The following is a 23,495-nucleotide window of genomic DNA, read 5'->3' as shown; positions in this document are numbered from 1 at the left end:
TGGGGCCCAAATGGGGCTCCCATTTACTGAAACACCATGAATTTCGTCCCCCACTCCAAACGTGAGTACCCCAGGCCATTTCCGTTACAATATAAAACTTTTAATATGCGTTTTAGAAATTAAAAAGACATACCCGAAACGTCATAGCTGCAGTGCTGTTTAAGTTTTATTGAACATTTTATTGACCTAAATTAATCTAATGAAGATTGGAAAAAAATATTGTGCAACTGAGAAAAAATAATGCCCAAATATGCTAGTGAACTGGCGTGAAATTAGAAGTATTACATTTCAGTCACTGGAAGTAGACCTGAGTAACACTATGTTGTGCGGAGCTTTTGTGTTTATTCCGGTTTGTGCGTCAATGCGTTATGGTTCCTCGCGCTTACGTATCAACACCTTGAATAACACTCTGTGTTCCCCACGCTTAACAGGAAGATCTTAATTCCGCATTAATCGGTACTTGATGTACGAGTGTTAAATTACATTAATTAGAATACCAAAGAAACTGTAACTTTGCTTTACTGTTTACGTAATAAAATAAACCAATGAATAGCAATGTATGCATTCATAGTGGCGGTATGGAAACGTAAGCCGTAAGTTCAGACAAGGTTCGATTCCATTTCTTGCGTTACGTCTTACAGCGGTGGCTACGCGTAGGACACCATTCCATGAACTGCACATGCACCACCCTCGCAGCCCTCTGCACAATAAAATAACGTTAGTAGTAACAGATAATAGTAACAGTTTAGTAAATTTCGAATTTTTTTTCGAGAAGACATAGAGAGGGCTACTGGCCCTTATACAGGGTGATTCAAAATTGGCGTCATTACTTTCAAGGGGTGATAGAGGCTCACTTGGGGAGTACGAGAAAAATATAGAAAAATTTTTTTTCAAAAATTTCTTGAAGATATTAACAGTTGAAGATCGAATTTCAACTTTGTTATTAAGCATAATTTTGAAATTGTTCCATGTTTAATTGCTAGCGTATTGGAATACTTAGCATTCAAAAAGCAAAATTACGATCTTTGCTTCACATTACGAAAATTTTTGATATCAAAAAAGTTCTCTTCTACAATTTTTTGATGAAAAGGCACAGTGGCAWTGATGTTTTTTGTCATTAACAGATAGTTACAGGTGGATAGCCCTTATCAATAATAACAATAATTTGTCAAACTGTGACTTACTTTGAATTTCCTTTCACGAATTTGCGGATTTGCGATTAGTTCAGGGGAAATGCTACAGCAACATAGCAGAAGTTGAAAGAATTCACGCCAACAAAGAGCGAGGAGAGTGGTTCCAGGAAGATAGTGGACGATAGATGTTCGGGTTCCAGGCACAGAGGAACACGTATTGGACATAACCGGATCAGGGCCTTCGAGGGGTACTCAGAGCACAATAACTGACACTTTCCCAAGCACCAAATAAACACCGAGGAAGGGCTACGTTCCTACCACGTTTGTACGATACACACAGCACAAGGAGATACGAATGGAGCACGAGTTAATTAACTGAATACGAGAAGCTGCTTGATAAGAGTGGATAATAAGGAGATTACACAGGCACTAGCTGGTTTGGAGTTAACCATTCAAATGTTTGGTGTTATATGGTTTATTTTTAAACACCAATATTCGAGGTTATGAGAACAGTTTGACATTTCGTCAACAAATCTTGTTGAATTTACCGTTTATCCTTGTCTATCTTATTGTCAGTCTGTATAATTCCATGGTTACCGGATTTTTAAATAATTACGAAGCAACATGTATTTGCGCATTGTTAATTAGGCAGATTACCTTGAAAAACATTGCTGTCGTATTTCTGATGTAGTTTTTTGCAAATTTCTCAGTTTTTAATAACATTTAATTTCTTTTACTATTTTTGTACTCCTATAACAGCGCCAGACAACACCTCCAGATGAATGACGCCAATTTTGAATCACCCTGTTTAAAATAAAACATAGTATTTGTAGCAGCTCTATTCACTTAATATGTTTACATTATTTCAATAGTTATGAAAATGTACCTAATAAGTGCAATAGAAATAATGACAATAAAAGTGAACTTAATAAAAACTTAAGAAAAATTAAAACGCATGCGAGAATGGAAATATGTATTCCCGATTTTATTTAAAATCAAAGATCGTTCAGCCGCTGCTGATAATATTCAATGTATATAAAACAAATACATATACTAAAATAAATATCTAGGTAGTACATCAAAATACGTAATTATTTAAGAGCCGTGTACATATGACCATAAACTGCTTCATTGGATATGAACGATTCTCCCTTGCTCAACGTATTTTTAATAATTACGTTCTCTTCCTGATGTGGTTTCTTATTTGTATTAACTTTTTGGTAGAGAAAAAAACTTGCTTCTTAATTTTCTTATTATGTGGTTCATTATGAGCCATATCAAAGTCAAATTCGCAATTATTGTCAATATTAAAGGTACTGCATGTTTTGATATTTTTAAAAGAATTTAATATAAATGATAAATTTTCAACAGAAAGATTTTTATTTAATTTTTTAACATTTTCTATTAGTAGGAAAGCATTCGATTCAATATCATTAATCAAAATCGACTGATCCATTGGAATGATTTTGCTTTTTGTTAAGCTAAGTTCACTTTTATCGTCATTATTTGTATATTTCTGATAAAAAGACAATCAGTCTACCAGAACTAAAATACGTCGTGCAGTTAAACAGCTGATAGGATTTGATTTGATGACAGGACTGCGAGGGTGGTGTATGCGTAGTTCATAGAATGGTGTCCTACGCGTAGCCGCCGCTCGTCTTACGTACTGCGTTGTCATTCCGCAACTTTTGAATCTACCAGCTGGCAAATGTTACATTGCAAACCTAGCAACATTAAATGGATTGTTGGGTTATGGTTTAATTTCTGCAGATAGCGACATTTCAGTATTTTTCTATGGTTAGGTAATAATATAATATAGCATAATTACGCACCAGCAACACTAATTTTGTCGTCTGAATCAATTTTATCAACAAACATTTTTATGAGGGGATTAAATAACCTCTATAACCGAGCATTATAACCTAGCTTTATTGTTACGTTTTACGTCAAGTATGAATCAATTTGATTTTTTTTTCTTACGTTTTACGTAATACGTCTTAGGTCTTACGTTTTACGTTATAGCGACTATAATTCCAGATTTACTTTTTGAAAAATTTCATAATGTTTAGTCGTCTTGTTTACTTTTTGATCAGTCGCTCTGGTTTACAGTACAAATGAAAATCGTTAAAACATAAGATTATATTTTGTTGGCAGTGATATATTTAATTTTAAATAATCTCATATAGAGTGTTATAAAACTAATAATCATAAGAGACGAATTTCAGTGACATTATCTGTCATTTTGCTTTATTAGATCTAGCCCTTACTTATTCAGTTTATTTTGATATCATATAGGAACATTGAAATGCTGGCCTCGGCTTTAAATGGCAACTGCCGGCTATTCATATTCTCATCACAATATTATATTTCATTAATATGTGCTTAACCCTCACAAACCAGCCGGCGGATAATATTACTATGTATGTGTGCTTGCCCAAGATCTATACATTCACTCTAAATTACTTTCGTATAAAGCCTTTCGGATCTAAATCTCCATGTTTTATCTGCACAAATGTCACATTTTGCATTTTAGCCTCAGATTAACTTAACTTCTCTTTGCAATATAGATAATTTTCTTCTTGTTCTATTTTAAAATTTAAAACTTTTAAAAATTTGCAAGCTATTCATTAAAAGTTCCTCCTGTAAGGTGATAGTATTAGATTTTCTGTATTCAAAGCGCGAATCGAGTTTTAAATATTAAATGGAATAATAATTATTGGCCGGAAATTTATGGAATTCATCGAGATATTCCAGACAATATACAGGGAACCACTATTATGGCGATGTCTTTGAAATATTAGCAGCGTGTGCTCTTGGTGTGGATCTGTTAATGATATTGGTGGTGATAGATCGCTGATATGTGGTAGCTAATGCTGTTGAACATTTTATGCCTTTATTTTGTCTTAATCTACACCGGGTGGTGACTCTTACAATGTACACCATTTGGGTCTCCTCAACGCAACGACATACAGAGTTGATCAAATGACGAAAAAGTTAAGCGTTTTAATGCTTATTTTAACGACATACGGAAATTAAACCTAGATGTCATGGTTTTTGAAATATGGAAACATCAAAAAAACTATTAATCCGATTTTGATGAAACTTGGGCTACTTACATTTTTAATAAATGCCCTTTTCATGGTGCTCATAGTTTCGTGCTGCGTACCCAGAGTTTCGATTATTGCGCAAGTAAACATTATACATATCGAGACGTTCAAGTACCGAATATCATACCATTATCCCGTGCTGTCAAGTTAATAAATAAAAACAATTGGAAGTGCAAGTTATTCACATCAATAATTGTAGGTACGGCACGTTAGAGGAATGAGATTAGTAGGTTCACAACGCAACTTTATTTATGTCATTGTCATGTCGATGACGACAGTTCTAACCATGTGCTTACACCATTAAAAAGCTAATTTGTTTCTCTATTTAGTACGATAAAAAGTCAATATTGCATCCATAAGAAAAATCAAAGTTATTAGACTATTATTCTGCAATACTAAACACCAATAAAAAATCTGACACTACCATGAAAAAGGCATTTTTAGGAAATGTAAGTAGCCCAAATTTCATCAAAATCCGATTAATAGTTTTTTTGCCGTGAATATTTTTTAAATATATAAGGTGTTTGGTAAAAAGATGTATTTCTTGGAGGGGGTGATAGTGCAAGTAATTTTGGATATATTTCGTTAATATACCGTGTACCGAAATCGCTTAATTTCCGATCTACAGGGTGATAAAGCTTTAATAAAAAAAGCTTACTTTTTAATAAGTTAATATTGCGGAAACCGCTTGGAATATTTAAACGAAATTTTACAGGCTTTGGCACTTAACAACAATACATGTTTTTTGATAAACATTTAGTTTCTAGCTTTTCCAGTGGCATGGGCACACGCACGAATGTAGATAACTTTATATATAAAAAACGTTACATCACTGATTTTTTAAGCAATAAACCTGATGATTCAAATTCCTGTTCAATTTGAAAGAGAAAGGGTCTCTTGACTTTTTTCTACGACGTCCCGTTTTCGAGTAAAAAAATCGATTTATTGCATTGCTTAATCGGGTTGTAATTAAGTTGATTTTAGTATAAAAACAGAAATTGTGCACTTAGATTGTATCAATTTTATTAGAAAAAAACGCAAAAAGAACGTACTGAGATACTCGAAATGCCAGCAATTATTAATTTGTTTCAATCGGTGACCATAATTAGTGCAGAGCCAACTTTTTAAATAAAAACCCGAACACGCTGGGCAATAAATCGATTTTAATTTCTTTCCTCAAAGACGGTGCGTTGTAGAGGCAAAAGTCAAGAGACCTTTTCTCTGCCAAATTGAAAGAAACTTGAAAAATAATATTTATTTTTAGAAAAATCAGTGGCGTAACATTTTTTTGTTTAAAATTATCTACAGACGTGCCTGTGCCCACACCACTGGCAAAGCTAAAAACAATTTTTATCACGAAACATGTACCTACTGCTGTTAAGTGCCTAAGTCTATAAAATTTCATTAAAATATTCCAAGAGGTTTCCGCAATATTAAAAAAATCATTTTTTTTATTAACACATAATACGCTGTAGATCGGAGGCTAAGAGTTTTCGGAATATGGTATATTATAGAAATATATCCGAAATTACGTGCACTATCACCTCCTACAAGGAATGCATCTACTTACCAAACACCCTGTATGTACATGTTTTCAGTTTTTTCAGGATGCTTTGAAAGCCAAGACATCTAGATTAAATTTCAGTATGGCTTTGAAATAAGCATTAAAATGCTCAACTTTTTCGTCATTTGAACCACTCTGTATCTCGTTGCGTTTAGGAGATCCCAATGGTGTACATTGTAAGAGTGACCACCCTGTCTACCTACCCAACTTTACGTGGTTCATTATTTTTTTGTTTGGATTGCTAGATTATTAAAATCGTCACATATTGAAAACAACACCACTGACGACAGAAAACAAGCGTTTTCATGGTAAATTTGATAATGAAGTCGTCCCTGAAATCACTAGACATTATTTGGTCGAAAGTTTTATGTTTCCGCCTGATAGTTTCTTCACATTGCCAGAAGTGTTATATTATAGACTGCCATTAGTTGAAAAATGTTTAGATTTTCCGCAGTTGATAAATAAATCTGAATTTTACAGAATATTGTTGGCACTGCGTAGATTTCAATGGCATTTTAATATGGCTGCAGCTTATTCGGCCTCTGTCGCATCGTTTGAAGTACACGTTCGACCTAGATCTTCGTGAATACATCTGCTATTTAATTTACAGGTAGAGCGAATATGGAAGAGCTAAATAAATAATTTCGAATCCATTTTTACAGATTGTTCGTTATTCATGTGACATGAATTTATAGCTGTCGTGTATTGCACTAGCTTCCGAATATTCCAGTAACTTCTATTTCTCTCATTTACTGTTTTGCTCAAAATATTTTTCTATATGATGAACTAGTCGCAGAAAGTATACTGCAATTTAATTTGAATTATTATAAAAAGTTGTGATTTAATTAATTAAGTTCTGTATCCAAATGAGGAACATATTGATTCTTATCTGATTTTTTTATAGTACAGTTTAGAATTTTTACTTATTATAAACTAAAGATAATCGGATATACCCTTTACCGAGTCCAAGTGCTTTGGATAAATTGCAGTCACTTGGAAATTTGAACGCGACTCTCTGTACATTATTGCCATTTCCATTTTACTATTTCCTTACTTACCCTTTACTACTACAAATATTTACAGTTCACAAATTACCACATTATTGCTAGACTAAATGCAAATTAATTTATTCGCTTTTGGCCAAATTTCGGAAATCGTTCACATTCAAGGTATAGGATCTACAGGGTGTCCCACCGGGAACCTCCGCGATTGATATCTGGCAAACGGTAATTATGAAAAATTTGAAAATTGAACAATGTGCCGAAGTCATTGGGGGCAAGCGATCTAAAATATTTTCAAGATGGCCACCCTTCCGGTTATACCGAAAGTAGCTATAAATTTGCTTATTTGAAATGGAACACTCTGTACAGGGTGATTCAAAATTGGCGTCATTCCTCTGGAGGTGTTGTCTGGCGGGGCTTTAGGAGCACAAAAAGTAGTTTAAAAAATTAATTGTTATTAAAAACTGAGAAATTTTCAAAAAATTATATAAAAAAGCCGGCAGCAACGTTGTTCATGGTAATCTGCCTAATTGACATTACGGAGATACGTAGATAAACGGTAAATTCAACAGAATTCGTTGAACGTCGGAACGCACCTACTTTTTCGAAATATCAATTATTGTTCTCATAACATCGAATTTGTGTTTACAAACAAACATACATACATAGTGCCCAATGTTTCTAAAGTATACTGTAGGAACCTTGCATAGTGCCTGTGTAATATCCTTAGTATCCACTCTTATCGAGCAACTTCTCGTGTTCGGTTAATTAACCTCAGTTTGTACCGATGTTCAGTAAACTATTGGTTTATTGTGTTCTGTTCTACATACGTGGTGGAAATGTAGCCCTTCCTCGGCATTTATTTGGTGCTTGGGAAAATATTAGTTATTGTGCTCTGAGTGCCCCTGGAAGGCTCTGCTGCAATTATGTCCAATACTTGTTCCTCTGTGTCTGAAACCCGAACATCTATTTTCGTCCACTATCTTCCTGGAGCCAATCGTCAGTATCTCTAGCCCTTGGTTGGCGTGAGTTCTTTACAGATTCTGATATGTTACTGTGGCATTTTCCGAGAACTAATCGCATATGTGCAAATTCGTGAAAGGAGCTTCAAAGCAAGTCACAGTTTGACAAATTATTGTTATTATTGGCAAAGGCTATCTACCTGTAACTATCTGTTAATGACAAAAAACGTCATTGCCGCTTTAACTTTTCATAAAAAATTGTAGAACAAAACTTTTTAATATGAAAAATTTTCGTAATTTGAAGCAAATATCTTAATTTTTCTTTATGAATGCTTAAGTATTCCAATATACTTCCATCAAACGTAGGACAATTTTGAAGTAATCCTTAATAATAAAGCTGAAATTCGATTTCCAACTGTTAATATTTTCTAGAAATGATCGAGAAAAAAAATTTCAATATTTTTTCCCGTACTCTGCAAGTGAGCCTCTATTACCCCTTAAAAGGAATGAAGCCAATTTTGAATCACTCTGTATAATGACTGCCATAAGAACGACATATGTCTAGAACTTTAGAAACTCGAAAATTAAAAAAAATTAATATCCAGGAGAATAATGGATATTTTAGCGGACGAATAATTGGGATAAAACGCAAAAGGTGGCATCTAATTTTAATATTTCCGAATTGCCAAACTGAGCCATATCGGAAATTTAACAGATATTTTGAACCTTTTGAGGCCGATCATGAGTTATGTAAATATTTCATGCCGCGAATAATACTTCTTACAACCGAAGGCGAGGCTAAGGTTTGAAACGAAATCAAAAAATTGAATTTATTACAAGGAAGTGCTTCAAGTTTATTTTTTCTTATCCTCTAGCTCTTTGTTGGAGCCTCTGGACACTCGAATAGATATCTATATATTTCAGTGAATATGAATATTGACCCCATGCTGGCTGATGTACGTACGTAAAGTGCTCGATACTACGAGCATGCTAAGAATGGTATATCGATCCGTACGAAACATTTACTACCACTGAAAAATTGTTGGCCATCTTGGTTAGGACAATCTGAAAACGACGACTTTTTGATTTAAAAGTTAAAGGAAACTAAATTAGTGAAGCTAACTTAACTAACCCTGGAAGTGCTAAATAATGCGATCGGTTTTTGCATTTTTTTTTAAAGCTGAGTGTCGAATGAATTATACGCAGCTCATCTCGTACATGGCGCGACCCACACTTAGGAAAAGATATCTTTATTTTCTTGATACGTTTTTGTGATTATTTCCCAGGGCAAGTAATTTCTGATTATGGATACAAAATTTCGACTCGAGAGGTAAAGTTTTGACACCCATGAAGGTGTTGCTTAATATTCCGATCAGTAATTGTAAATAATTACTTACCAATCGAACGCATAAGTTATCATCACCTCTTCATTCAGTATACTAACATTGCTTTGCGATTTCCACTAAGAATAAAGCCTGAATTGTTTCTGGTAACGAGATAACGATTTATCAATTAGGAATAATTCTTCTTGATCCATTTTATGACAATTAATAACGTGAGGACAGGTCGTTTGCATGCAATCACACCAAAAATAGTCGCCGCACCTAAAATTTGTCTTTATTACTCAGTTTATTGTTGCATGAAATTGTATTTATAAAATATATTTTTAATAAAATAAAATATGGTGCGTCATGGTGCGATCGATATATTTCGCTGTACACGATTCGAAATTCCGAACCTCGGCTCGTCTTGTCTTTAGGGAAACGGTATAAATTTTGAGTCACACTGTGTAGACGGTTGTCTAGTTTTGATCCTCAAGGACAGATCAGTGCAGACCAGTAAAGAGTTATCTGGATTTAAACACACGAAAACTCTGAATTTATTTCTGCTAGGCCCTCCAGCTAGGGGTGTGATGATCCCACTAATCTTGAGTTTAGTAACAATTTGACCTCAACTCTATCGGATAATTGCCCAAATCCGTTGATTTTCAGATATTTTTGGAAATGTCGATACTTTGAACTTATTTCCGCTCATTGCATGTCAATTTCGAATCACCTGACCTACCGGTTCTTTAAATTCCTATAAAACTATTTGTACTTCATTTCTTGTTCTTATTGTACTTCGAGTTCCGAAATCGGCTCCGGATGCAAATCTAGTTTCGTATTGTCTAGAAGACCTAAAGATCTGAAACGGCGTAAAGAAAAATAAGTTATGCTCTCAAAGCAGTTATTGCCATTATTAGCTAACTTCCGGTTATAGCAAAATTAATAATCTGAAAATTGTCCCATTTAAACAAAATCAATGAAATGCATCAAAATTACATCATACATTGCATTAAAGCGCCACTGAGGCATTCGGATTTCATAGTTTATTACATTCAGGAAAGGGCTGAAGCCAGTTAGCATTAAAATGTAAGTGTTGCTCAGTATGAACGCTCGGAAATTAGCATTATAAATTCGTAATTAGCACAAATGACGAAAAGATAACTGGCGATGCCCATTTCCCGATTTTATAGCACATAAAATTTTAATTATTGCAAATGGATATTAAATATGTTTTAACGTCATGGCTCTAAATCTAGGGGCAAATTATTCGGGCCGTACGTGAGCGGAAATTTCAAAGTTTAAAAATGAATTATTCCGGTCCAGATGGTTTGTATTGCCGGAGGGTTAATTGTTAGAATTTAAATTAACACTTCCAAGGATAACTAATAGAGGACAGTTTCACTGCTTTTTGGCTTATTTGCTAGGTAATTGCTAAACGGCTTTATTCGTTTAGTCTAAATAGTTTATCCTATTATTTACTATTAAGTACGTAATTGAGTAAATTATAAACGTATTTGTCTTATTCGCGAATTTAGTGATGCTGTAATTGTTTTCGGTTTACAATTGGCCGAATTATAAGATCAATTTATTTGTAAAATTGTTAATCATGCATAGTTTCTCAAAATCGGGGTTCATGTTGTTTTTCTGTACTATTCTCTAAAATGTAGTACAGAAACTTGTTAACATATATTTTTAAGTTCTTAACATCTCGGTTAGGGAGCGGCAGAGAGTGCTGAAAATAAAAAATATGTCTTTTCTTTTGATTTTGATTTGATTTGATTTGATTAACATACGATTTAGAAGTTTTGCAGTATCGTAGTGATTGTATCTGAATTCGAATTGTGGCATATAACACTAATTAAGGACTTATAAGTATTTTGTCTCTCTGAAATTTCTTTATTTTTTCAACTGTGATCTAAGTATAACCGTGATTCAAACGCAGTGAAAATACACCCCCTGTCAGAAAAGTGAATATAGAAAATCAATGAATTATTTTTGTAACATAAAATGTAATAAAATAAAATTTTATTTTTCACAGACTCTACACGTTTAATCAAGTATGGATAGCTGTTCCATATAATATCATGAATACTTCATGCGTCGAAAAAATTGCTAATTTGGAAAAATGCCTCGATTCGTTTAGGTACTGAATTATTAGCTATTCCATTGCCTTCGGGGCTGATTAATATTTTAATCTGCAACAGGGGAAACGATTCACGAAACAAGTCAGCGCTTGCTGAATACTGTATTCAATGAAAGCTGTATTAATTATTCATATTAGGGTTGGATGAAAAATCAATTGAGATCTTGATACCCTAGTATTTCTCGAATAATCCACCGTACTTTAATAGCAGGGTTTACGTTTTCATTTCCTAGTCCAACGAAGCATGATATAAGATTATAAACTTACTGGCGTGATATCATTTCCACGCCGATAAATTGCTAGCCATGTTAATAATTTTTAAGTTTATAATTAGAAAGTATGCTAACAAAGTATTAAGTGTGTGTAGGACTTGGGAAACCAAATACTGCGACAAATAGGGGGATAATTCATATTGAAAAGTTTCATACATGCAGTGCGCGACATTTGATTACTCTCACCTAATGATTTTGACTAATTTTTAATAATGCTAAAAAATTTCATTAGTAAGCTACATCAAACACTAGATTAAAGATTTTAACAATACTTATTTAATAATTTGTTTTACACTTTCGTATTCTACATTCGATTTTTTTGTAAAGCAAATATTGTAATTTTTAATGAGACGCTTGATTACTGTCATATTTTGGAATTGACCTAGAACACAACATTTAATCCAAATACGTATTTTAATATTTGGTATGCCCTCCCTGCTTCTCAATGACTGCTAACATTCCATGAGGCAATGAATTGAATACATTTTCTATTAGATTCACTGGAACTTCATCCCAGGCGGCTCTAACAGCGGCGATTAATTATTCTGTATTATTAAACGGACTTCCTTCAGTATAAACGCGTTTGACCAACCAGCCCCATAAGTTTTCTATGATATTTAAGTCTAGGGAAATAGCAGGCCACTCCAGAACTGAAATATTATTAGCAGTCAACCAACTTTGGATTATTTGGGCGGTGTCAATTGGCGCATTGTCTTGTTGCAATATCCTTGATCCGGAAATAAAGCTGTTATGTTAGCAATTTGCCGTGGCAGCAGCCCCAAATGCGTTTGAGCAGTTTGCCCACCTTATAGAAACTCGATGCCAACTCTGCCTTCACTTGAAATTGCTGCCCAAATCACTACAGAACTTGCCCGACTGTGACGGCGAGCCAAAAATGTATCGTCCATCCTTACGTCATGAAAGTAATATCGGAAACCATCAGAACCATCCAGGTTATACTTCTTTTCATCCGTGAAAACGACGTTTTTCCATTCCTCTGTCGAGTTACGGTGAATGCGTGAAAACTCTAACCGTTCTTGTCGATGACGTGCAAACTGCAAGGGCTTCTTGCGTGGTTTTCTTCTTTTTAAGTGTGGACATTTCTTTATTACGCTTTGAATAGTGCGTATGGACGCATTACTTCCACTGCGATCCCTTATTTGTCTAGCTGTTGGTGAAGAATTGGATGCAAGTCGAAGATGTACACGACGTTTCCTTAGTGTTGTTGCAGTTGAAGTCGCATTGTCGATTATTTCCGTAGTTTTCGCTGTTTTTTAGATAAGCATTGATTAACCATGAGTTGCGACCGATTTTTCTTGCAATTTCTTGTTTTAAATAATTCTCATCTCGATAAGCTTGAATTCGCCCTCTTTATTTTAACGATAAAGTTTTACCGCGACCCATATCAATACCAATCACTTTTAGAACACTCAAATATTCTCAAATTACTATTAGATAACTGTCAATCCGTTGTCAAGTAACATGGTTTTGTTTTTTCACTTGCCTAGCGACCTACAATTCTAAAAAGCGAATGAGAGTAATCAAGTGTCCCACTATCAATTTTTATAGTTGCTTCTACAATTTCTCCATTGTGTCGAACGAGTGAATTAAACGAATTGTTGGACGAATACTATTAAAACATTGTATCTAATGATACATGCGGCTTGCTTATCAAAATGTTGACTAATACCAAAAATGAGTTCAAATCTGTTGGTGAGAGTAATGAAGTGTTGCGGACTGTACTTAGTACCAAAGTGATAACTAGATCAGTACTTAACTACATTTTTTGCAGTGCCACTAAACAGACTTAGGTAAAACGAGGCTGCCATACAGTAGATGATAATGGAAGTTGTATTATTCGTAGATGACATTTTACGTTTGCAAATCTGAGTCTAGAAGCAATCAGTAAATTAAATGATTTGCTTCTGCGTAAAACGTATACTCTAGAAACACTATACCTCAGAAACAGATTGCAATATATTTATAAAAAATTTGGAAAGTAATTGATAAGTAGGGGGACATGTTTTAACATATTTTTTAGTATTCTACTCAAGCGACTTCTTTGAGAGGTAAAGGCAACTTTGAAATTTTTAATAGAATGATATATTTGTTATTCTGAAATTCGATTCTACATGAAAAACTACGTATGTGTACTCATTTTTGCATGGTTTACCCATCTGGTTACACAATTAACGATAATTTAAGTTTTGGTGGTCTTTTCAAATTGTCAAAAATTTCTAAAATTCTTTAAAAAATAGAGTAGTAAAGTGTTTGGCAGTGCATGGTTTACCCATCTGGTTACACAATTAACGATAATTTAAGTTTTGGTGGTCTTTTCAAATTGTCAAAAATTTCTAAAATTCTTTAAAAAATAGAGTAGTAAAGTGTTGTAAAGTTGAAGGCAGGCATTTTAATCATCTCCTGAAACATATTTCATTACTATTAGTCGGGTTATAATTTAATAAATTTATTTTTTTTAATTTATGTTGCACGTGATCAGTCTGGAACTAAGTAATTAAATAATATGAAAATTTCTACACATACATAGTTTCTTATGTTGATTTAAATTTTACAATAAAAAATATGTCATTCCATTTAAATTTTTAATGTTGCCTCTACCTCTCCCAGAGGGAGCCCTGACTAGAATAATAACACATACAGGGTGATTCAAAATTGGCGTCATTCCTTTTAAAGGGTTATGGAGGCTTACTTGGGGAGTACGAGAAAAATATTGAAAATTTTGAATTTTTGACTTCGAATTTGCGGATATGCGATTAGTTCAGGAGAAATGCTACAGTAAGATAGCAGAACCTGAAAGAACTCAAGCCAACATAGGGCGAAGAGAGTGGTTCCAGGAAGATAGAGGACGATAGATGTTCGGGTTCCAGTCACAGAGGAACAAGTATTGGACATAACCGGATCAGGGCCTTCCAGGGGCACTCAGAGCACAATAACTGACACTTTCCCAAGCACCAAATAAATACCGAGGGCTACATTGCTACCACGTTTGTACGATACACAGCACAAAGAGATACAAAAGGAGCGGGAGTTAATTAACTGAATCCGAGAAGCTGCTTGCTAAGGTGGATAATAAGGAGATTACACAGGCACTAGCTTGTTTGGAGTTAACCATTTGCAATTTTGCGAAGCAAAATTTTGAAATTGTTCCATGTTTAATTGGTAGCATATTGGAATACTTAAGCATTCAAAAAGAAAAATTACGATCTTTCCTTCAAATTACGAAAATTTGTGATATCAAAAAAGTTCTCTTCTACAATTTTTTGATGAAAACGCACAGCCGCAATGATGTTTTTTGTCATTAACAGATAGTTACAGGTGGATAGCCCTTGTCAATAATAACAATAATTTGTCAAACTGTGACTTACTTTGAACTTCCCTTCACGAATTTGCGGATATGCGATTAGTTCAGGGGAAATGCTACAGTAACATAGCAGAAGCTGAAAGAACTCAGCCCAACAAAGGGCGAGGAGAGTGGTTCCAGGAAGACAGTGGCCGACAATCGATGTTCAGGTTCCAGGCACAGAGGAACAAGTATGGGACATAATCGAATCAGGGCCTTCCAGGGGTACTCAGAGCACAATAACTGACACTTTCCCGAGCACCAAATAAAAACTGAGGATGGCTACGTTCCTACCACGTTTGTACGATACACACAGCACAAAGAGATACAAAAGGAGCGGGAGTTAATTAACTGAATCTGCTTGCTAAGGTGGATAATAAGGAGATTACACAGGCACTAGCTTGTTTGGAGTTAACCATTCAAATGTTTGGTGTTGTATGGATTATTTATGTAAACACGAAACCCCGCAGAATTCAAGGTTATAAGAACAGGTTGACATTTCGAAATAGATTCAGTCATTCAACGATTCCTTTTTAATTTACCGTTTATCCTTGTCTATCTTATTGTCACTCTCTGTTTATCTGAGTTTGACTACTATCATGGTTACCGGAGTTTTAAATAATTACGGAGTAACAGGTATTTAACATTGCTGCCGTATATCTGTTACAGTTTTTGGAAAATTTCTCAGTTTTTAATAACAATTAATTTATTTTACTATTTTTTCTGTACTCCTATAACAGCCAGCGCCAGACAACACCTCCAGAGGAATGACGCCAATTTTGATTCACCCTGTATATTTGAAACCGTTTCTGAGATATAGCCTTGTAACACTTTAAAAAACTCACCCTGTAGAGTCATAGCGTGTGAGTGAATTCCAATCAAGGACTACTTCACAGACAATAAAGTTAATGGTTGATTCAGACGTTCAGACGATTCCGAGCAGGGTCATGAAGATTTCTAATGCGTCTTTCAGGAAGAATATGTAGTAATGTTAAAATTAAGACATAGGCAAATAATGATAATTTGTACATTTTCTTTAAGTTAAATTAGTTTATAAATTCACATTTTAATTATTTTATGGCAATTATTCATATTTTTATATATTATATGACTATAAACCAAACAATTATAATTTATCTTAAATGTAAAATACATAAAATATATTAAGAAAGTATTGTCGGAGGCGACATCGCGATCTATGTTTTTGCGGTTGCTGTCAGAGATTTCAGACGAAACTTTTACACTCTGTCAATGCCGAAGCGAAATCGATGTTAATGCAATAAACAAAAATAACTGCTCACATAAAACCCGCAAAGTGTGAAATTGAATTACATCAAGATGATATAAAGGTTCAACCGTTATAGCTGGAGGTGCAAAGATACTGCTTGAATCGATTGCCATCAAAGTACACTTCCGATCAACCGGAAAGATACTCAGAGTGAATCTTGATTATCGAAATCTAGCCATATAGACAAGTGATTTCGGTAGGGTACCCTTTAAGTTTATAATTCTTAAGTCCTTTTCTGATTTTTTAATTGAAAATAAACATTATGTTGATTCAAATACGAACCCGCGCGGATCGGTCGCCGTTTGCGATTCTATAATGCCAGATTCTCTAGGCTCTTTGTTACACGGAAAGTTCTTTTAATTTTTGTTTAGTTTCTTGACCAGTGCAGTATTAAAAAAAACGAGAAATAAACTGTTTTACAAGCTATGGGTGCATCTATGAAAATTGCAAGGGTTCTACAAGTGCTATACAAAGGCATAAGTGAATCAGCATTTTTGTTCATGGGTGAAAAGTCTCCAAAGGCCGCACATGATGGGAAAATAGCAAAATATGATACAGACTCATAGAAAGAATTCAAAAAGTGTTGTAAAATGCGACGTTTTAACCCCCGACACCCACTATGTATTCTTGCACAAAACCGGCTTCTTTGACCACTTTCTTCAGGTTTCGGGTACCGTCAAATGAAGCGAAATTTTCAGGCAGTGAATTTGCTTCCTGGGTTCTCTTAGTAGAAGATCGAATAATGATCTTCTTTCTCAAATCTCGTTTAGCTATTATTTGAAAAAAAATCATAAGGATAATGGCACTGGTAAACAATCTAAATCGTGAATATTTTATATAAGCTACTTAATTGTTGTTAAAAGTTACTTCATGCCTGAAAGAAGAATACCAGTGAAGCTGCATTCTACCCAGCTGCAAACAAATCTGTGAAAGTTCCTCTGTATTAAAGCAGTTTTTCTCATCTGCGCGTATCGAAGCTTTTGCTAAAACATTTTGATTTTACTGAAATTTTTGACATGAAAAGAGAACAATATCATCTGTGAAACAGTCTCGAATTAAATCATCTCGTGGCATTGTGTTCTGTGATTATTGGGACTTTCTTAAAGATGCAATAGTTACGAATCGTTTTGGGGGCCTATTGGAAAAATTTGGCGTTGCAGCGACACTTGTACACAAATTGTAATATTCTTCTTAAAAATCACCATAAACCGAAACCAAAAAAATTCATAAATTTGTATTGCAAAGCCTGTAAAAGCGTTTGCCGATTTTCAATCTTATTTACAATTTTTCTAAACAGAACTTTGCAATGTTGAATTTCCAGACTTTTTGTATGATAAAACATGCAGAAAAACATTTACCACCCTTAACTTGATTTTGCAGTTAAAAATGAATTGTTTAACACTTTATCTTGATTATTAGTTTCTTACATCTTCACTAGTCAATTAATTAAAGTAGTTGTTCGAATAAAAAGTTGCTAAATTGTTATATTATGTAGGATATAAATATTCTTTCTTCGAAAGCTGATGTAATTTTCATCTTTTTGATACAATCACTCATTAACTAAGATAGATAATGACTATTCATACATTGAACGAAATTGATGGTGCAAAGCATATTCTTTAATTCAACCAAGTTGTAAAATTTAAAATAACTTTCAACTTCATCAGCACCGGAAAATATGGGTCATTTAAATCAAAACATTGTATGAAAGTAGTGGTTTTTTAAAAATTGATCAGCTGTCAGTCCTTTGGTTTCTTGCGCCTAGACTCAGTAGACAAAGTAAGCAACACTAACCACTTTCAATAACATTAAAGTAGCCTCTGTGTTTGTTTTTATTTTAATACCATTGGTGCCTGCATCATGTCATTTAGACTGCATTTTTAGCTGCAGGTGTACATGTTATACTATAATTTGTAATTTATTGACCCAATAAAATTTTCTTAGAACAATCGCTGACCCAAATGAAAGTAACAATCAGATAAGAGCTTAAAACTTTTGAAAATAAAAAGCAGAAAACCTCTAGCAATCAAATCTTTTGCGTGTATTAGTGCATGTGAATAATTGCAAAAACATTGAGAATGTAATACATATTTTACATACATATAGAATAAATCAAGCAGAAAATTTACTGAATTAGAAGACACTTAGTTCAGATACACCGTCTTGCAATTCGAAAATGTTGAACCTTGACAACTCGTTTAACGATAAAGAAATAAACGTCAGCTTTCTAATCTCTCACTGATAGACCCTATATATACTTTATGTGCATCAATATCGTTACTTATTTTATTAGACGGTTTTTTAACTACACAGTGAAATTTCAACGTCAAAGGTCAAAATTCCATTTAGTATTTTCAATGTTAAACTCGACAAACTTATCATTAATTTCGACAAAAAGTTAGGGTTGAACCCCAACGAGTGGCCCGTAAATTATTCACTATTTCATTCTCTGAGCGAACCCATTGAATATTTAAAAGTGTTTGCCAAAGGCGAAATAATAATTCAGATGAGTAGGTTTTCTATTAACTGATTCGAAAATGTGTATAACTGAAGCGGCGCTAAGAGGGAAGCAATTAGCAGTAATAGTTTAGATCGAAATAGTCCATCTACTGGCGTACGAAGAATATCTAATCCTGTTCATGTTAATCAAATAAAAGTGTAGGGAACCCTACGTAATTTTGGTTAGTGCCCATAAATCTACAGCCCACATGTTTTACTCCACATGTCATTGAACACTAACAGATTTGTGGAGAAATTCTACTTACTGCTGAAACCACGCTTACCAGATATGGAGCTAACAATACATACTTAAAATTGATATACACGGGCAATTGACCTTGGCTTATTTCAATTCGTAGAAACGGTACTTCAACGCCGCTTCTCCGGAAATGTTTCATGTAGTGCCTTCAATAATCTTCTTGGATCCGATTTCAAGATCTTTTAACATTCAAGCATGTTATATCTAATATCTAAAACTTTTACAAGAGTGTCCATCATTAATAGAGGTGGTTCCACTTCAGCTCATAATCAGCATGTGGTTTCTGCCACAAGGCACACCTCCAAATTCTGCAATAATTAAATAATAATAGTAAAACTATCACCATAGTTGTTGATGTTGGATGCCGATTGATTGGAAGATGGCTTCATTTATCGGGCCTCTAAGACCAACGGACATCAGACATATCGACTATTATCTTTTGGGGATACATGAAAAGTTTAATTTACTCAAGTAAACCATAGATTAAATATGCGCTAATAGAAAATGTTATGAATGCAGCATAATTCATAGGACACGATACATTTACTCTTCAGAGAGATACGTCTTCCATTATTAGTACAACAAGAAAGTTTAAAACAACGCCGATTATTTTCAACATGTTACTTAAGTACTTAATATGCATAATTTTAATTACGTCTTCATGTTCTATTAAAATTAAAATTCTTGATAACTCCTTAATACTTAAGTTTTAACGAAAAGCGAATACAGAATTTCCAAAAATAACAAGGGATTCCATAACGGAATGTCCATAGCTCCTAAGCTATGGACATTCAGTTATGGACATCCTGTATACCGTTAGAAGTTATATTATTGTCAATTGTATGATAGTTTACTGCTAACATTGTGTCCATATATTGTTTGGGTCCTGCAGATTTATAATCCTATTTTTATAATAAATGGCCTCAATATGTTTTCAGAGGTTGACTTGTTATTTGAAAATAGATATTGTCCACTTCCATATTACAATTTTTCAATAATTATGCTTTGATGTCCGAAGATAATGGCTGATTTTCGTGTCTAAAGAAAACCGATATTTACACCAAGAAACAGTTAAAAACATCAGTAGATTATTGCCTAATCGCTGACGGTCAATAATATTTTACTGTTATGGGTTTATGATCTCAGTTATATGATAGGGATCGCAGTAATAAAATCACTGAATGCTGAAAATACTTATAGAGTGTGCTTAGAAGATCTAGCTATCTTTAGATTAATGCAGATCGATTGATGTGCTCCTAGTAAAACAAGAAAATCAGAATACAATTGTCGATTTAAAATGATCTATTCGTCGTATCGCATTCAATTAATGAACAGTAGGTACTGCATTTACCTATTTTTCAATAGAAATTAAATTTTGTGTTGTTTGAGTGTGTTAACATGAGTTTTTCCAGAAGGCAGAAATAATAGTAAAGTGGATTATTATTTCACTGTTCTTACTAGGTCTCTATTATGTTTTTGTTTTAATGCTCATATAGAACTCTTTTGTCTAACCATGTTTTTGTCTCCTCGTTTAAGATGCGGAATTATTTATATTCAACGAAACATTATCAATTGTATTCTTAGCGCGTTAACCGTTCTTAATAGTTAATATGTTCTTAATGGTACATTTTCTTAAAAATTAATACTAGCTCATTAAAAGTCAGTTAATAAAGAAATTTGAATTACACATTTCAACTTCTTTCAATGCAAAGTTTTTCATAAGTCAGCTATGTAAGTAGTGAAGTAATTTTTTTTCTGTACACATTTTCGAAGCAAAAGCCATCCTTCAGTTCTATTGTTTTGCAGTTGCTGTAACCAATTTGTTTACTGATCTTTTTATTGATAGGAATTTACTTTTGAAACATTGGTTATCTATCCTCGTAAATGTAAGCGTCGTCGCGCTGTATGAAATTTCATTTAGGACATTCTGGAGTTTTGAGGGTCGATAAAAATGCTGCTGGAAAATCAGCGTTGGGGCTGTAAAGCCATAAAATCTTTGAAATGCTGTTATGGTCTCGTGCCAAACTAACGAGTTATTAGCATTAGGGACTTTTATTGGACCTAATCGTTGAGATTGGACAATTTTATTGGTCGCAATGAAGTATTTTTCATAAACCGTTTTATTTTAGGCTTATTTTATTTGGCTTTAGAACTATTATGTTACATAATAACTACATTTTTTATTACATTGTTGGACTGAAACTGAACATTACTTTTACTAACCCATTAGCATTTCTGCTATAATAAATCAAATATATCCACATATCTTTGCTAAAAAATGTACAAAGGCAAAAATGTTGCTTTTACATGGACGAATCAACTGTTTTAATAAATTAATTTTAGATATTAAAATCGGAAAATGTAATGTAATTAACAAAGTCAGAAATAATTTGCAATTTCCACAGTATTTAAATAGATTTGGTTTCAGCAGTTCTATTTAGTTTAATAGGGTGTATAGTAGTAAAATAGTATCCTTAACCAGTATTTATTTTTCAATTTGTGTACATTAACGGCAAAGAGTAGGCTCACAAGCTTATTAAGCCTAGAGACATCCATTTAGAAAAGAGTTACTAAATATATTTTCTCTTTTTAAAAGATGACTGAGGCAACATCTGGTTTCTTCTGTTTCATAAAATTACACAGTTTTTATTGGAAAATGTGCTTTGCATTGCATGTTGCAAAATAAATCGATCGACTTATTCTATGAGTCTCCGATATCTCTTCAAGCAAGGTTTTCTAATGGGCTTGATAAACGGGATACTTGATTATGGGACAGATGAAAGTGCTATAGGAAAAAAGTACAGTGAGTGTAATCCTTTTATGTGTTGTTGATCAGAAAATAAATAATCAATATTTATTAAAATAATACATTTCCAAATTTAAATTTTCTATTATGTTATATATCAAATCTCTTTGTGCAAATGTATGTGTTTTTTGCCATGCTAAAATCAACCAGATAACAATAAGGTTAGTAGTAAGAAATTGCAAGAAATTTGAATTTGGAAATGCAGCTAAATGGAAAACAAATTACAAAACAGGTCAACGTTTTGTAATTTGAAAAATTTGTAAACGTTGTATCGTTCAAACTATAGAATCTGAGGTTTTCAGACATTTTCTATATTAAGTTTTGAGACGGATTTTGAGAATCAGTTGAAATGATTTGAATGGAGAAAATACAATTCCTATACTATTTGGTTTGTCGTATTTTGAAGCATCTATTTGCTTGGTCGTATTAATGTATGAAAATCGAGTAAATAATAGCTAATGCTAGTTGATGAATGGCATTTTTATTTATACAACCAGAGTGCTCGTAATAACGAGGAGATTCAAATGAAATGGTTTGATGTTGCTGTTACATATGCAATTAATTTGATTTCCGGTTAAATGGTTCTTTAACGTTTCGCTGAATCCGTTTAAAACCAATTTGAATTGTCATGCGTAGGTCCAAAATTTAGAAATCCGTTGAAACGACACACGATTTCGACGAATACTAAATTATTCATCTCGTCCGCTTTATTACTTTCACGGTTCAGTTGAAAGAAAAATACGCAGTGCGAATCTACCACCAATACGAACAAATAACTGCGAAATGACAGAACGATTCATTTCAACGAATTGAAAAAGGTGCAATTTAATATTAAGGTATTCGCGCAGTTTTGGTGGAAACATTAAACTGATTTTTTCTCAATTCGGCTCACGTAAGGAAACTTTTTCAATGTATTTTATGTATCGTTGACTGAATACTAAAGCGTGTTGGTGGCTTTGACGCTATTCACTTAGTTATGTGTCTGTTGTCAGCTTTATGAACAAAAACCCGTTCTTTAATTCTGTATAATTTGCTGAACTCAACATTTAATTTTTTGTTTGTTTGAATTTCGTTTCTCATAATGTGATTATCTTAGCTTTTTAGAGAACGTGTTGCTTATCAATAGGTATAAAGGGCTGTGATTTTTGGTTGCCAAACGATGTACGTATTTATTTATTTTTTTTAACAAAATGCGTATGAGAAAAAGCACTTAATACGATTTTTTTTGAAGATATATGCACAAATATTTACGTGCTTGAAACACTAGTTTCAAATCGCTCAGAGTTTTCTGTTTTATTTATAAAATGTAACATTTTAGAATTAATTATCGTTTTTGTTCAAATGTATGTAGCTCAAATGCTGGCTACAGAAAAAAGCCGTAGAGTTGTCTAGAGCTAATTTAAATATATTTTGGTGGTGTTTGCCTGTTAAATTTTTAATATGGTAATTTTTCTTTTCAAATATTTCAAGTATTTCAATAAGCTTAGCTCTCAAACATAGGTTCTTTTCAAAATAATACTTAATAACAAAGTTGAAATTCGATTTCCAACTTTTAATATATTTTAGAAGTTTCCGAAAAAAAGGTATTTTCTTCTCGTACTCCAAGTGAGCCTCTATCACCCCTTAAAACGAATGACGCCAATTTTGAATTCCCTGTATTTGCCTCGTTTTCAGCTAAACATTTTACATGCTATGATTTTTTTCTGGAGCCTACCATGTATTTTTAACTTTACGATTCGTACCAATGCGTCTTTCGTGTGTTTTGGTCTGTCTAT

The 23,495-nt window shown here is 33.5% G+C and overlaps 1 protein-coding gene and 1 long non-coding RNA gene across 4 annotated transcripts in view; both read left to right on the top strand.

Moving 5' to 3' along the window:
* LOC125503410 overlaps positions 1–511 on the top strand; it is a 2,225-nt gene extending 1,714 nt beyond the window's left edge. Inside the window, exon 2 of the long non-coding RNA XR_007280834.1 lies at positions 117–511. This is a non-coding gene — a long non-coding RNA (uncharacterized LOC125503410). The remainder of the gene's footprint in view (positions 1–116) is intronic.
* LOC109533970 (protein timeless homolog) overlaps positions 1–23,495 on the top strand; it is a 362,432-nt gene that overhangs the window by 80,522 nt on the left and 258,415 nt on the right. The window lies entirely within an intron of this gene.

The sequence above is a fragment of the Dendroctonus ponderosae genome, unplaced genomic scaffold (genome assembly GCF_020466585.1).
Source record: "Dendroctonus ponderosae isolate FM_Combo_2020 unplaced genomic scaffold, Dpon_F_20191213v2 Dpon_F_20191213_1, whole genome shotgun sequence".
NCBI classification, from domain to species: domain Eukaryota; kingdom Metazoa; phylum Arthropoda; class Insecta; order Coleoptera; family Curculionidae; genus Dendroctonus; species Dendroctonus ponderosae.
Note: the sequence above shows the minus strand (reverse complement) of the source record. Positions and strands in the feature narration are given on the sequence as shown.